Genomic DNA, 14,403 nt, shown 5'->3' on the forward strand with positions numbered 1-14,403 from the left:
TTAGCTGTAAAGTGTCCTCTAAATGTCCATATTTTCGTAAAAGCAGTAGTGTGTCATAGGGTAGTTACACTTAAGTAAAAGCAGTAGTCTGTCATAGGGGTAGTTACACTTGTTCAATGTTGTAAAAAATGAGGTAATTTTGGAGAATAAATCTACTGTAGATCTCAAGATAATGTCCTGTCCTCCACTTGCCCACGAACAAACAGCAAGAACATTAGAACTATCGTGACAAAGAAGAAGATAGCAGCACTGAATTTGCAAGAGAAAACAATACATCCTATAACTGGATAAATATAAAGTATAATATAAAATACAAGTACACTGTATTTTGTATACATACATATTAATTATTGTAACCCTTATAGGTGTTTCCATGTCATGCCAAATAATATTTTTGGTTGTGTTCCACAAATAATGAAAACATGCACCCTGATGTATGATGAAAAACAATGGGTTGTAGATTAGTGATGTGCGGGCCAGCTCAATACCTACGGGACCCGTGGGTTTAGGGAATAAATAGAGGAGGGAAGGCAGGTCGAGTTTTCCTTGACCCACAGGTCAATATTGTAGATACTCATTGCAGTTTCCTAATATGTATTACAAGACAATCCATAATACATTACCAATTAATTACTTGTGTAAGGTAAAGGGAAGGAGCAGGCATGTCTCCAGCAACGTCGGCGGCAGGCACGCCATAGTCTGGCAGTGTGTGTGGCGGCCACATATGTGAACCTGGCGTGATGTTTACTGCACGCATGATCGATGTTCATGGCACAACATTCGTGGCACATGTTGCATTTCAGCACTCAAGCGCAATTTGTTTAAATAGAAGCTGCTCCCTTCACTTCCTTGCAAAGTGATCATTGCCTACCAACATGACTCTGAGCCCTCTTTAAACCAGTTTCTGATCCTGTTACTGACCTCTGCCTGATCCTTGGACCTTCCTGCTTGCTTGCTGCCTACTGACCTTCGGCCTTCGGTTTACGATCTTCTGCAGCCTGTCCTGGTCCTTGGTCTGTCCTTCGACTACGATTTCTGCCTGACATTTATTGTATCTTGTCTGGAAGTGTTGCCTTTAAGCACTTCTGCCATTCCTCCATGTGGCCAGTCCTGTCTCACCTCAAAATGTTGTTCCATTGTGGGAGGTGCAGGAGAGGCTTTTCCTCATTGCGGCTCCGGTTAACTGTAAGTACCCATAGGCGGAGGGTGAATTTTTTGTTTGGGGAGGCTAAAGAGGGACCTAAAGCTAATCTCAGACATTGATCTGTTGGCGTAAAAATTATTGTTCCTCCCCCAAATCACTTCAAGCAGTGTCTACTAACTTTCAGGAAAACTGTGCAGAAGTGCAGGTGATAGTGCTTTTGGTAGTGGTAGTGCTTTTCTAAAATGCTCAGGATGTAAAAGTACTAACGCGTGCACTTCCATGAGATTCCAACTGAGGTTACATAAAAGGGGTTATCCATCTGTCTTTGTTCACAGTTAGTCCCCTTAATTCTAATAAAGGGGACATCGTTTTGTGGAGTATTAAATTTAAATCGTTTTTAAATTGAAAATGTGCTGTAGACTGAAATCTGGTTTGTTTGTATGGGTTCTCAGCCTAAATCAAACACTGCAACAATTACTATATTTTTTAACCCTAAGGGCTAAAAAAAAGTATAAACTGTTGGCACATTAAAGGGGTTGTTCACCTTTGAGTTAACTGTTAACATGATGTAAAGAGGGATATTCTGAGATAATTTGCAATGGTTTTCATTTTTTTTGAGTTATTTAGCTTTTTATTCAGCAGCTCTCCAGTTTGCTATTTCAGCCATCTGGTTGCTAGTGTCCAAATTCCCCTAGCAACCATGCATTGATTTGAATAAGAGACTGGAATATGAATAGGAGAGGCCTGAATAGAAAGATGAGGTATAAAAAGTAGCAATAACGGTACATTTGTAGCCTTAGAGCATTTGTTGTTAGATGGGGTCAGTGACCCCTGTTGGAAAGCTGGAAAGAGTCAGAAGAAGAACGCAAATAATTAAAAAATTATTTAAAATAAATTTTGAAGTCCAGTTGAAAAGTTGCTTAGAATTAGCCATTCTATAACATACTAAAAGTTAATTGAAATGCGAACCACCTAGCATTGTGTCCTAGGTAAGTTAGCTTAAATGAATTTTTTTTTTACTGACAGGAAGATACCCCAGGAACATTATATGCAGTGAGATGCAATGGACAGTGACACCCCATACATTTATATGCAGTGAGATGCATACAGTGAAAAGCAGTAGGTAGGCACCCAGACATATTATATACAGTGGGTACTGATGCCCGACATTCAGATCCCCCCCCCACACACACACACATTGTCACGCTACGCTGAAACATAGGGTTATAGCCCATCCATGCAGTTTCATGAGAACTCTGCCTTAACTAACCAAAAATTAACAAAACAATGACAAAAAAAACGCAAAAAAAATTTTTTCAGGGGAAAAGAGTTCATTTAGGACTACTGCAAGGGTGATAGGAATATTACTGATGCTAGGTGACAAAATGTTAAATCCAGCAAGTGAGGCAGCTTTCAGAAGGTAAACAGTATAGTACCTTAGAACTGTGAGAGTGGGATGAAATCTGCAGCACATGAGCTAGTGGGGTGCTTTGGCAAAGGTTACAGCATACACATCGTTTCTACAGTCCCTTCAATAAGATAAGATCTCTCCAGCCCCACCTACATCTGTAGCCTTAATTGGTACATTTTACTGTCTGTCAAGAGAGCTGTGCTCTGATTGGAGGAGTCATGAGGAGAATGATCCAATCAGAGCACAGCTGGTTGCAGCAGAACCGGGAAGGACTGCAGTAAGCTTTCCACTCCTTTTAAAATAGCAGCGCAGCGCAGGTCAGTAAGGGAGCAAGTTTTTTTTTAAATTTTATTAGGCTTAGCCTCCCCAAGCCTTATTGAAAATCCGCCTATGTAAGTACCTGACATTGCGCTACAGAGAGAGTTATATATTAACAAATGTGGCTTATACATTTACAGAATTTATAGATGTAGATGGTGATGGCCATTCTAGAGCCATCATTTTTTTGTGCTGAAGGGTCAACTCTGCATTATGTTTTGGATAATTGTCAGATTAGAATGTGCAGCTTGGCTAATCAATGCAAATTTTTCTCCAATATTTTCTGAAAAGATGTTACATTCTGAGTGCCGCAGTAGCTCACAAACCCCCAAAACAGCAGCGATCCACCTCCATGGATCAGATAGTGTGCTTTTCTTAATTGTTCTTGTTGACAACCTCTCCAAAAATAGCATTTTTGGTCGATAACATATGGTTTCATCACTCCAAACGATTTTGTTGCAGAAGTTTTGAGGCTTCTCTAGGTGCTATTTGGAGTATTGAAAGAGGATTTTTTGTGGAGTTAGTGCAGAAATTACCCATTTTTGTACAAGTATCTTCTTATTGTGCATGCCAAAACTGTCACACCACGTTATTTCAGAGAAGTCTCTATTTCAGCGAAAGGTGCTTGTGTTTTTTTTTATTTGCATCCTAGCTACATGCCCTACCAGTTGTGTCTAAAATCTTGTTTGGCTTTGGCTTAACATAACCCCTCATTTTACACTTCTTGAAAAATGAATAAAAATTTGCAAAATGTATTGAACTCAATAGGCGACAACGTTTTTCTGATGTGTGACAATTTTTTACGAAGCAACTTTTTTTCTCCCTCCAAATGCATTAAAGTCATAAGGGGTTTTTTCATGCGCTGACTTTTCAGCAATTTTTTGTCCAAACGCATTTAAGTCAATGGGCAGTTTTTCTCAAGTTATTTCTCACTCAAAATACAATAAAGTCAATGGGTGTTTTTTCTTGCGGCGATTTTTTTTGTTGCAGAAAAAAATGCAGAATTTCCCCTCACATCCATGCCTGGTAAAAAAAAATCACTCATCCCTACCTGATGTGTAGGGTTTGTCAGCGTGTTCGTGCATAAATAAATCAAAACTTTACTGGTAAGAGACTTTAGCCATATGCACATCATTTCTATATAGTTTTAAAGGAATTCTGAATAGACACTAATTTGATTCCATGATATATGTCTGAATGCAATTTTAAAAGCTCATCTAATTCAACACAGTATTGTTCATTATGCAACAGACCTGGAAAATGTTAACCATGAATTTAAAAAACAAAAAGTGGATTAGTTTATAGATTCTATAATTTTTAAAAGAACACTAACAAGAAAATCATAATATTTCTAGAGGCCGATGTTGCTAAATCATCACTGTTTTAAAAAGTTTGCCTTTCCTCTGTTTATTTAGGCCAGTATCCAATCTGAAGCGTTTTACTAGCAGAATACAACTTAATAAATGGCCCAAAGCTTCTGTTCAGTTTTAATGGACCTATGGTTTGAAATGAATAAATCTAAGTTAAGAAATGTAATAAACTAAAACTAAATAAACACAGAATAAATTACATTTAAAGGGATATAACCATTTTATTTTAGCTTTTTTGTTTCTTGAAATGGTAAAGTATTAAGAAACAATTAAGCTGGGGAGGCCCATTTATCAACATTCTCATTTAAGAAGTTTTAGAGGTTTTTAAATCCACAAATAACCACAAATAAACTAATTTTCTTTAAAACCATGAATGCCATGTAATTTATGAAAAAATCCAAATATAAAAAGTATGAACTATAAAAAACGCTGAGCTATAAAAATTAGGAATTCCTCTAAAAGTCTGAATAATCCAACAGGATCAGCTAAGCTCCCATTGATTCCTATGTGACCTCAACTGCTTTTACGTCAAGATGTTTTGTTTTAACACATAGGGGATTATTTATAAAAGTCCGAATCCAAAAAACTCGAAAAATTTGAGTTTTTTTAAAAACTCAAATTTTTAGATATTTATTATACCCCTAGGATGGAAAAAAATCAGAATCGGAAAATACTCCATCTCAGACCTGCCAAAGTTGTATATAAGTCAATGGAAGAGGTCCCTATGCTATTTGGAAGTTGCTGTGGTCTGCGCTGGAATTAGCCAAAAAATTCAACTATTTCCTGCTTTTCAGGAAAAATCCAAAAAAATCCTAAAAAGTAAAAAAATAAATCAGGTTTTTACTCGCTCCAATTAAATTTTGCTTTTTTAATAATAAATAAGGTCCAATCGTGGATTCTAGTTTGGTCTGACTTTTTTAATTTAAATACTCGGATTTTGATTAATAAGGCCCCTTATAAATCTCAAATCTTTTGCGTTTTAGAGAAATTTAAAAAACAAATTTTTTAGAGAAAATTTTAAAAAATGTTAATGTTAGTAAATAGGCCCTTTGGAGGACCCTTTTACTAAAAGTCAATTTTAGTGGTATTAAACCATGGTCAAACTCTATTGGGGGAATGTAATAAAAGTCGCAAAGAGCAAAACAATTTGCACAAATAAGAATAAAATGTGCATTTCATAATGTAATATCCTTCCTTAAACTGTTATTGACTTTTCATTTCGCATTGCAAATTTTATTGCGCATTGACCACTTTTAAGAAGTGCTTGAAGATGTTGTAATCTTTTGGAACAACTTTTTCAGTAAGAAGTTTTATTACATTCACTGCGCACTGGCGCAAACTATAAAATTCGCAAGAGGAGGACAAGGTGCTCCAGAATTAGTTATAAAGTAACTCACCAAACAGTGAAGGTGGTCCAGGTGCACCAGCTCCAGATCCCCAGCTTCAGGGAGCGGTACAGCAGAAGATAAAGAAGCAGGGCTGACCGGCACTCAAACGGATCCACAAGACCAGATATTCAGTTAAAAATAAATTTATTGGTAGAAAAGTTAAAATTATAGCTCCATCTCCATCCACCCTACGCATTTCACACCCCTCAGGGTGCTTAGTCATGGGTTCTGAGGGGTGTGAAACGCATAGGGTGGATGGAGATGGAGCTATAATTTTAACTTTTCTACCAATAAATTTATTTTGTAACTGAATATCTCTGGTCTTGTGGATCCGTTTGAGTGCCGGTCAGCCCTGCTTCTTTATCTTCTATAAAATTCGCAAACCTTCTTCCACTGTCTGAAGTCGTCACTAAACAGTTCACAAAAGCTATATTAAATTTTGCATTTAGTGATTTGCGTTCCACTGTGTAACATAAGGTGAAACCCTGACGGTTGGCATCTTGGATTGGAGAGTCTAAGGGAAAGAACTTTTGAAGGAATCATTGAGTGATGGATTGGATGAGCGGATACCTATAGAGGACAGGTGGTACAAGTGGATTAGAAAAGGACCATTTATGTTAGTGATAGTAAAATGGTAGGGGGACCTTTACTTATGTTGTTTTAAGGTGCTATAAGCATATTAAAGGGGACACCCTGACACTGCTGGCCTTCTGGCACTATAATCAATTACCCACCCAGTTGTGGCTCTTCCACCGTGTGTTTTTTTTTTTTACTAGCCCACTAAAGTTAATTACAGATTAAGAGGGTTATTTATCTGAATTTATCTGATTATTTTAACAAAAAAAGCCCAACCAAACTATAATCCACTATGTGACCTTAGTTAATAATAAAGAACGATTTTATCGGATCAGGGACAGACTTGATAAAATTGCGTAAAAAGCTGAATCATAAGATTTTTTTCCTGAATCGTACAATTTTTTCTGGGTTTTTCCCCAAAAATCCTGAATTTTTTTTCTGAAATAGTCAGATTTCGGCCAAATTCCAGCACAGACCACAGAAAGTTCCAAATAGTATAGGAACCTCTCCCACTGACTTATATACAACCTCTACTGCTCTGTGATGGTGGATTTTTAAGATTCATATTTTTTGCATCCTCAGGGTATAATAAATTTTTTTTAAGAATTTATCTATTGAGCAGCACAAATTTTAGATACTGGCAAATTTGAGGATTTTAGCAATACTTTTATATTTATTTGTTTTTATAATGGAATTTTTTCATTGAGTAGGCCAGCCAGCCGCTACTTGTTATTACTGTTGAATAAAAGCATATGATTTACTGATAACCCCAGTTCAAGTGTGCACTGCCAATACAATCACTTGTGGGTGTAAACTTATTACAGATTTTATTGAGACACATTGTTCTGTTATTTTAACTCTATTTCACTAATGCCACATATGCCATGAAAGCTATTAAAAGATTCAAATACACAAAGTACGAACGAAAAATATCCACCAAAAAAATCTGAAACCACAAATGTTTCATGAACGAATGAAAAATTAGAACGACAATGAAATTTTTGATCTCTGAAAATCTCTAAAACTATAAATGAAAGGCTGATCTTTGCAAGAAAAGGAAGTGAACTTCCATTGATTTCTACATGACCTCGACAGCTTGTACTTGCCATACTTTTGTATTCATAGACTTCATGGTTTTTACACTATATATATATATATATATATATATATATATATATATATATATATATATATATATATATATATATACATATATTATGAAAAAATCATGGATTAAGTAACTGTATGAAAAATGTGTTTGTTTGTGATAAAAAATATGATTTGGAGAAACAAACATTCTACAAACTCTCATAAATCGACTCCTACGTGTGCACAGAGTGCCCTTTACTGCATATCTGCTTGTGTACATGAAACGTTAGTGGAAGGAGCCACATTACTTGCTTAAAGTCATATATACACTGCTAGCAGAGAAGTTAAGTTACTGTATAAATTTGTTATTACTTTTTGCATGGAAAATTTCAAATCTAAGGCAAGTCATTTTGCATACCTATCTTATAAATAAAAAATAAAATATATAGGGAAGGGGTATTCTGTTCACAAAGTAGGCTTTACACTTTTGAATATTTGCAAAGTAAAGGCAATTTGAGGAAAGTCCGTTACTACAAGTTCTGCTCACCTGGGTGAACATTGGATTATCCTTGGCTTTAACCTTCTCTTCCAGTTAGGGTGGGAAGTAAAGCCATGTAACCATTTCCCATAGTGTTGTCTTGGGTTTGGTGTAGGTATAGTAAAGCTATAAATATGTTTTTAGGATTCCAATTGAACCCCTGCAAACTTGCATACAATTATTTTAAAATAAATATACAAACAATAAAACATTATAAAGCCAATGCCATATAGAAGCATAAGCCCTTTTCACTTACTACATTTATTACATATGGCATTTTTCTTTAAAATCACGAATTTAATAAAAGTTATTAAAAGAACCGAATATAAAAAGTATGAATGGGAAAAAGTCCTGTACTATCCGAAAAAAATACAAATATCTCTAAAACCTCAAGAAATCTGAATGACTAATAAAAGGTCAAATAGGATCAGTGCAGGTCCCTTTGACTTCTATGGGAACTTGACTGCTTTTACTTGGGGAAGTTTCACACTTCGGGAGTAATTTACTAAACTACAAATGGCAAAAACCCGAAAAATTTGTGTTTTTTTATTATAAAATCTGAATTTTTAGTGGAAAAAAATATCACAAATTTTTCCAAATATATTATACCCCAAGGATGGAAAAATCAGAATCCGAAAATCCGTCATCTCAGTTGCATATAAGTCAATTAGGGATGCACCGAATCCACTATTCTCAATTCGGGCGAACCCCCGAATCCTGGGCCGAATACCGAACGGAATCCAAATCCTAATTTGCATATGCAAATTAGGGGTGGGAAGGGTAAAACATTTTTTACTTCCTTTTTTTGACAAAAAGTCACGCGATTTCCCTCCCCGCCCCTAATTTGCATATGCGAATCCGAATCCTGCTGAAAAGGCCGAATCCTGGATTCGGTGCATCCCTAAAGTCAATGGGAGAAGTCCCAAAGATTTGACTGCTTTTACTTGCAGAAGTTTTTGTATTAGAGATTTTCATGGTTTTTACACTCAATAAATCTCAAATTTTTTGAGTTTTAAAGAAATTCAAAAACATGAATTTCTAGAGAAAAAAATGTTTGTGAAAAAAATTAAATCCATATTTTAGTAAATAGGTCCCATAGAAGGACATTTATTAATGGTCAAATGTGGTATTAGAGTTTTTTTGAAATCACGATTAAATTCTATCCTTCTCTAAAACTACGAATGCCCTGAAAGTTATTAAAAGATCTGAATAGAAAATGTGTGGATGGAAAATAACACTAAAAAATATTAATATTCTAGGTTTTTTGGATAATTACTTGCGAAAAAATATACAAACACCTCTAAAAGCCTCAATGGTTAAAAAAAAACTTCCAATAGGAAGGTACAGCTCCTACTTCGACCATTTGCCATCGAAAACCTGCCGAATTGCTGTTTTAGCCTACGGGGGACCACCTTTGGAGTCAATTGGTGGACTTTGAAAAATCAAAGTTTTTTTGGTGAAAAACTCAGAATCGAATTTGATCAAATGCGCTATTCCCTCAATTTATACAATTACAATTCGGCCAAATATGGACCTCTTTGATCAAAAACAGACCAAAAAAATTCCAAAAAACCATTTAGAATTCGATTGAATGCCTATTGCTACGATTCGTACGATCCGAATTTAAAAAACTGACCTATTCAGTCAAAAAATACTTCAACTTTAATTCGGTTGGTGTTTTTGAATTCGAATTTTGAAATTTTTCAAATTATATGCCCCTAAGTGTAAAAACCACTAATACAAAACTTCACCAGGTACAAGTTGTCGATATTCTATAGAAGTCAGTGGGAGCTGTGATGATCCTATTGGACTGCTTTAAATCAATTAAGACTTAGGGGGTTATTTATCAAAGTCCAGATTTATCTCAATATTTTCTGAAGGAAACTCGGACCAAATCTGCACTGGTGATTTGTGATTTTTTTTTTCCACTAAAAATTAAGATTTTATATTAAAAAAACACAATTTTTTCGAGTTTTTGGCATTGGGAGTTTAGTAAATAACTCCCTTAGAGTTTTTCTGATTTTTTTTCACTAGGAATTGTGCGAAATTCTTTTTAGAGGTTTTCAATTTTAGTGTCATTTTTCATTTGTACTTTTTTTATTCTGATCTTTAAATAAATCCATGACATACGTAGTTATCAGGGGTTATTTACTCGTGCAGATTTGGTCAGAGTTTTTTTTCAGAAAATATTGAGATAAATTCCGAGTTTGACAAATGACCCCCTTAGAGTTTGAGTTTAGTTGCGGTTTCAAAAAACTCTATTACTGCTAAAATCTGACCTTTGGTAAATAGGCCCTTTAGATGTGATGTTTGTGGTAAGTGATGAGTAAAAAATAGACAGTTGAAGAAAACTCCAGGCAAAGCAGCATGAACAGTTTCCAGCGTTTGCCTATTGCCTGTATAGAGAGCTAACATAAAACAATATCAGTGTTCAACGTCAATACTGACCCACAAACCTTTTTTTGTTGCTCTACCCCTGGGAGGAACCCATACAGTATGCTGAGAAACTAGGAACATCACAACTTAGAAATAAGCAATTTACTTTAATGCAGTTGGAGTGAGAAAAAAGTCCAATTGACAATGCATTTGGAGTGAGAAAAAACTTGAGAAAAAACACCCATTGACTTTATTGCAATTGGAGTGAGAGAAAAAAAAGTTGCACCAAAAAACACCTATTGACTTCGATGTGTTTTGCACATTTTTCAGCACTTTTGCAAATATTTTAGCAAAGCGAAATGGGGCAGATTTGCTCATCATTAGCAATTAAGCAATTTGGTATTATCTACTCTCAGAATGCCAAGGAATATAAACTGATCTCTTACTGTAAGACAATGGTTAAAATAAAAAAATATCTATGCATATAAATATTAACTGGATGCAGATGGTATAAGTGTTAACAGCATTTTAATGAAAGAAGGCTTTTAGTGTGTTTTTATTATAAATATTAAGTCACTATCCTGATTATTTTCATAGTCTTTATTGTTGAACTTGAATTTCATTTGCCACACACTGTACATTTGTGTACAACTTCTAGTACACATTAATCATTGCGGATTACAAGTGTATACACTTTGCTTTAACTGGTCACATGATATCCCTTTTGTTTAATTGTTTAAGTATGATGTTTTACACAAGCTATTTTCAGATCTGATGGGTCAAAAAGGCCAGTACTTTTGCCATCTGATCAGCTGAATCTCTTCTCAACAATTAAGAAGTTCAATCTCCCTCCCTTACATTTCAAATGATCCTTAGATGAATGGCGTTGGTGAACTAATTGTCTGCCTTTTTTTGACTGGTGCTTTATCAGAAAATCACAAAGGCATTATTTATGAGCAATACAATACAATTAGTGATGGGCGATTTCTCCCGTTTCAATTCGACCAAAAAATTTGCGAATCTCCTGCAAAATGCGCGAAACCGCGGAAAATTCACGAAAAATCATGAAATCGGAAAGTTCACAAAAAAATCGTGAAATTCAAACGTTTTCATGAAAAAAATTGTGAAATTCAAACATTTTCATGAAAAAATCATGAAATTTGAAAGTTTTCGCTAAAAAATCGAGCAATTCAAAAATTTTCATGAAAAAATCGAGCAATTCTGTTTTCACGAAAAAATTGTGAAAATCAGAAATTGAATTTTCAACCGCAAATTTTTACGGGAGATTCGTGAATTTCTTTGCCTGCGGCGAAACGCACGCAATAATTCGTGCCTCGCAAATTTATTCATCCATCACTAAGTACAATTCTTATCTTTAAAGGGACCTGTTCCATATTTGAAAGACAATTGGTCCCTATATTAGCAAGGGTGTAAATTGTTAGTATTCTTTCATTTAAAGTCCTTTCTGTATAATTAAAAACAGAATTATTAAGGAAAAGTAATAAAAAAGTAGTACATACAACTGACTAAACTGCTGTAAAAAAAATGTTAAATAAAAGGCAGCTATATAGAGCAGTGGTTTTATATCACCAATTGTACCCCACATTTTCAGGCTGAAGAATCCAACAGATTAATAAGAGATTATACTTTCTTATTAAGTTTCAATTGTATTGATGGTTTAGTGTGATGGAGCCACAAAAACTACCGTATCTAAATCTAAACCTGGGACTGTCACCTTGTCTTACATGTGGTTTTCATTCTTAGACAGGGGAAATGAGGGATTTATTTATTAGGCAACTCTATAAATATAACCTACAACAGTATTTATGATTATAAACTTTTTTTTCAGAATAAAAAAATCCCATAACTATTTGGCTTCAGAGCATATGTCCTAAATTATTGAGTGTAGTTGGTTCATATACACTTATATAATATAACACCTATCTAGTTTAGCTAATACATACAGATGAGGTCAGCTCAAAAGTTCTGCAATAATAAATGTAAAACTGATTTTAAAACGATTGCAGTTTGCTGAGAGATATAATATTTATGCAAATAGTTGATAGGAAGATAGGGCTTTTAAAGAGTTATTTAAGCAGTGCTTAAAAAAGATTGGCAATCGATTGGCAATTAAAATGATAAAGTATCTTTAAGCTAAATTGCACAAGTAGTGCCACACACTTTCCATTTGACTTGTCAAACATACACCCTCTAATTATTACTCCTTCTTTATGTGATAATTATTGCATGAGGAAAATATATTATTGCAGTGATAACTGCTGGGAAGTTGAAAGGCAGGATATTTCACTAATGAGTCATCCACTTTCATCCTACAGGCAGTACTGGGTGCTCAGGAGATTATGAATTGACCATCCACATACAAATCACAGTTTAATAATGGGATTAAGTGAAATTTATTTGTAGAATTAAATCTGACAAGGCTTATCATGTAACGGTAACACATTGCTTGCATCACTATAATGCACATTTAGATGTCTATTTATTAAAGGCTGAGATTTGTTTTTTTTTAAAAACCTCTCTGAAAAATGTTTTACTTAAAAACGTACATTTTTCAAGGGGGGGAAAAAAGGAATTTTTCTAAATGTATTATGCCCCAAAGCAGCAAAAAAAAAACCCCCTCAGAATCCGTAAATACTCCAGCTAAAACCTGTTGAATTCATGTAAAAGTCAATGGCAGAGGTCCCAACTGAAGATGTTTTTTACCTTGACGATTATTAGGTGTTTTATGGTATTTGATGCTGGTTTTCGTTAAAAAATTTGATAAATTCAAGGTATTCAAGTTTGTAAGCCTATAAACGTGAAAAATTTAGGTATTTAAGCCTATAAACATGACAAATTTGAGATATACATAAAAACCTCATATTTATTTTTTTAAGGACTGATTTACAAATATTGGTGCTGAACTGAAGAAGTGCATTTGGCAATAGTAATCAATGAAATTGTTGCTTTTTTTTCGACTTGTAAAAGACTGTTTAAAACTAATTGTTGATTGTTTGCTATTGGTAAATGCCCAATTTAGCACCTGTATTTGTAAATAAATCATTAAAGTTTGTGCACAGTTTGTAAGGTAAATGCTATGTTCGGTGAGTTCTGTAGCCCTAATTCAGCTTGGCTGCCCCTATCACAACAATAACAATATTATTATCACATATTTATACAGACACATACAGCTAACACACAAATGTTGAATGGTACTGGAAGAAAATAGGGCCCTACTCTAAAGAGATCTACATTAGCTGTAGGGGGGGGGTCTACTTTCTGCCATGACTTTGTCATGGGGGCCTGGAAAAAATTGTGGGGGGGGGGGAAGGACACTAATGTTTCCCACTGGTAATAATACTTTTAGTAGTTTTAACAAACATATAATTGTTATCAGTGAAGGATAACAGCAATTCCTATTTAGATGCATACAAGTGTTATTGGTCATCTACCGTAATATGCAAGATTTAAAGTTAAAGGGGAACTATCACGAAAATGAAAATGTAATGTATAGCTTCAACAAAGAAACTTTCTAAACACAATCAATTAAAAATCCTGTACCGTTTCTGAAATAATCATGTTTATCTTCACTATTCCTCTCTCAGCATCTGTTTCTCCTCATTCTGTCTTCATTCTTGAGTTGGGTGTCAGATGAATGATCCAATCTTATAGGGGGGCTTAGGAAAGCATTTGGACAACTATAATAAACAGCAACATTAAACAGTATGCATTTTAAAGCAATAATATACATTATTCAGTACACCTTATAGGTTCACTTTCCTCAGGCCTATTGCAGTTGACATCAGGAGTAGGAAAATGTCCTTCATCAAATGGAGCTTCTCCAAAGTCATATCTAACAGGAGCAAGACGACTTGCATTCCATATGTGTCCATCAGACAGTTCATATGTGTATCGTCCTCGCTGGCGTCTCACTTCAAGTGGTGTAGTAAATTTAGATTGTCCTTGTTTCAGTATTCCTGGTTTCTTAATTCAGACTAAAGATCCAGGCTGAAAGTGTACTTCTCTGGCACCACGTTTTCTGTCAGTATAAGCCTTGCATTTGGCTTGTACGTTTCACAATGTCAGCAGTAGATGATTTTGCAGGCATAGTATTTCATGGAAGTTTGATGTCTGCAACATTTAACTTAGTGTGCATCTGTCTGCCATGTAATAATCCAGCTGGAGATGATTGG

This window comes from Xenopus laevis, chromosome 4L (assembly GCF_017654675.1).
Source record: "Xenopus laevis strain J_2021 chromosome 4L, Xenopus_laevis_v10.1, whole genome shotgun sequence".
Classification (NCBI taxonomy): Eukaryota; Metazoa; Chordata; class Amphibia; order Anura; family Pipidae; genus Xenopus; species Xenopus laevis.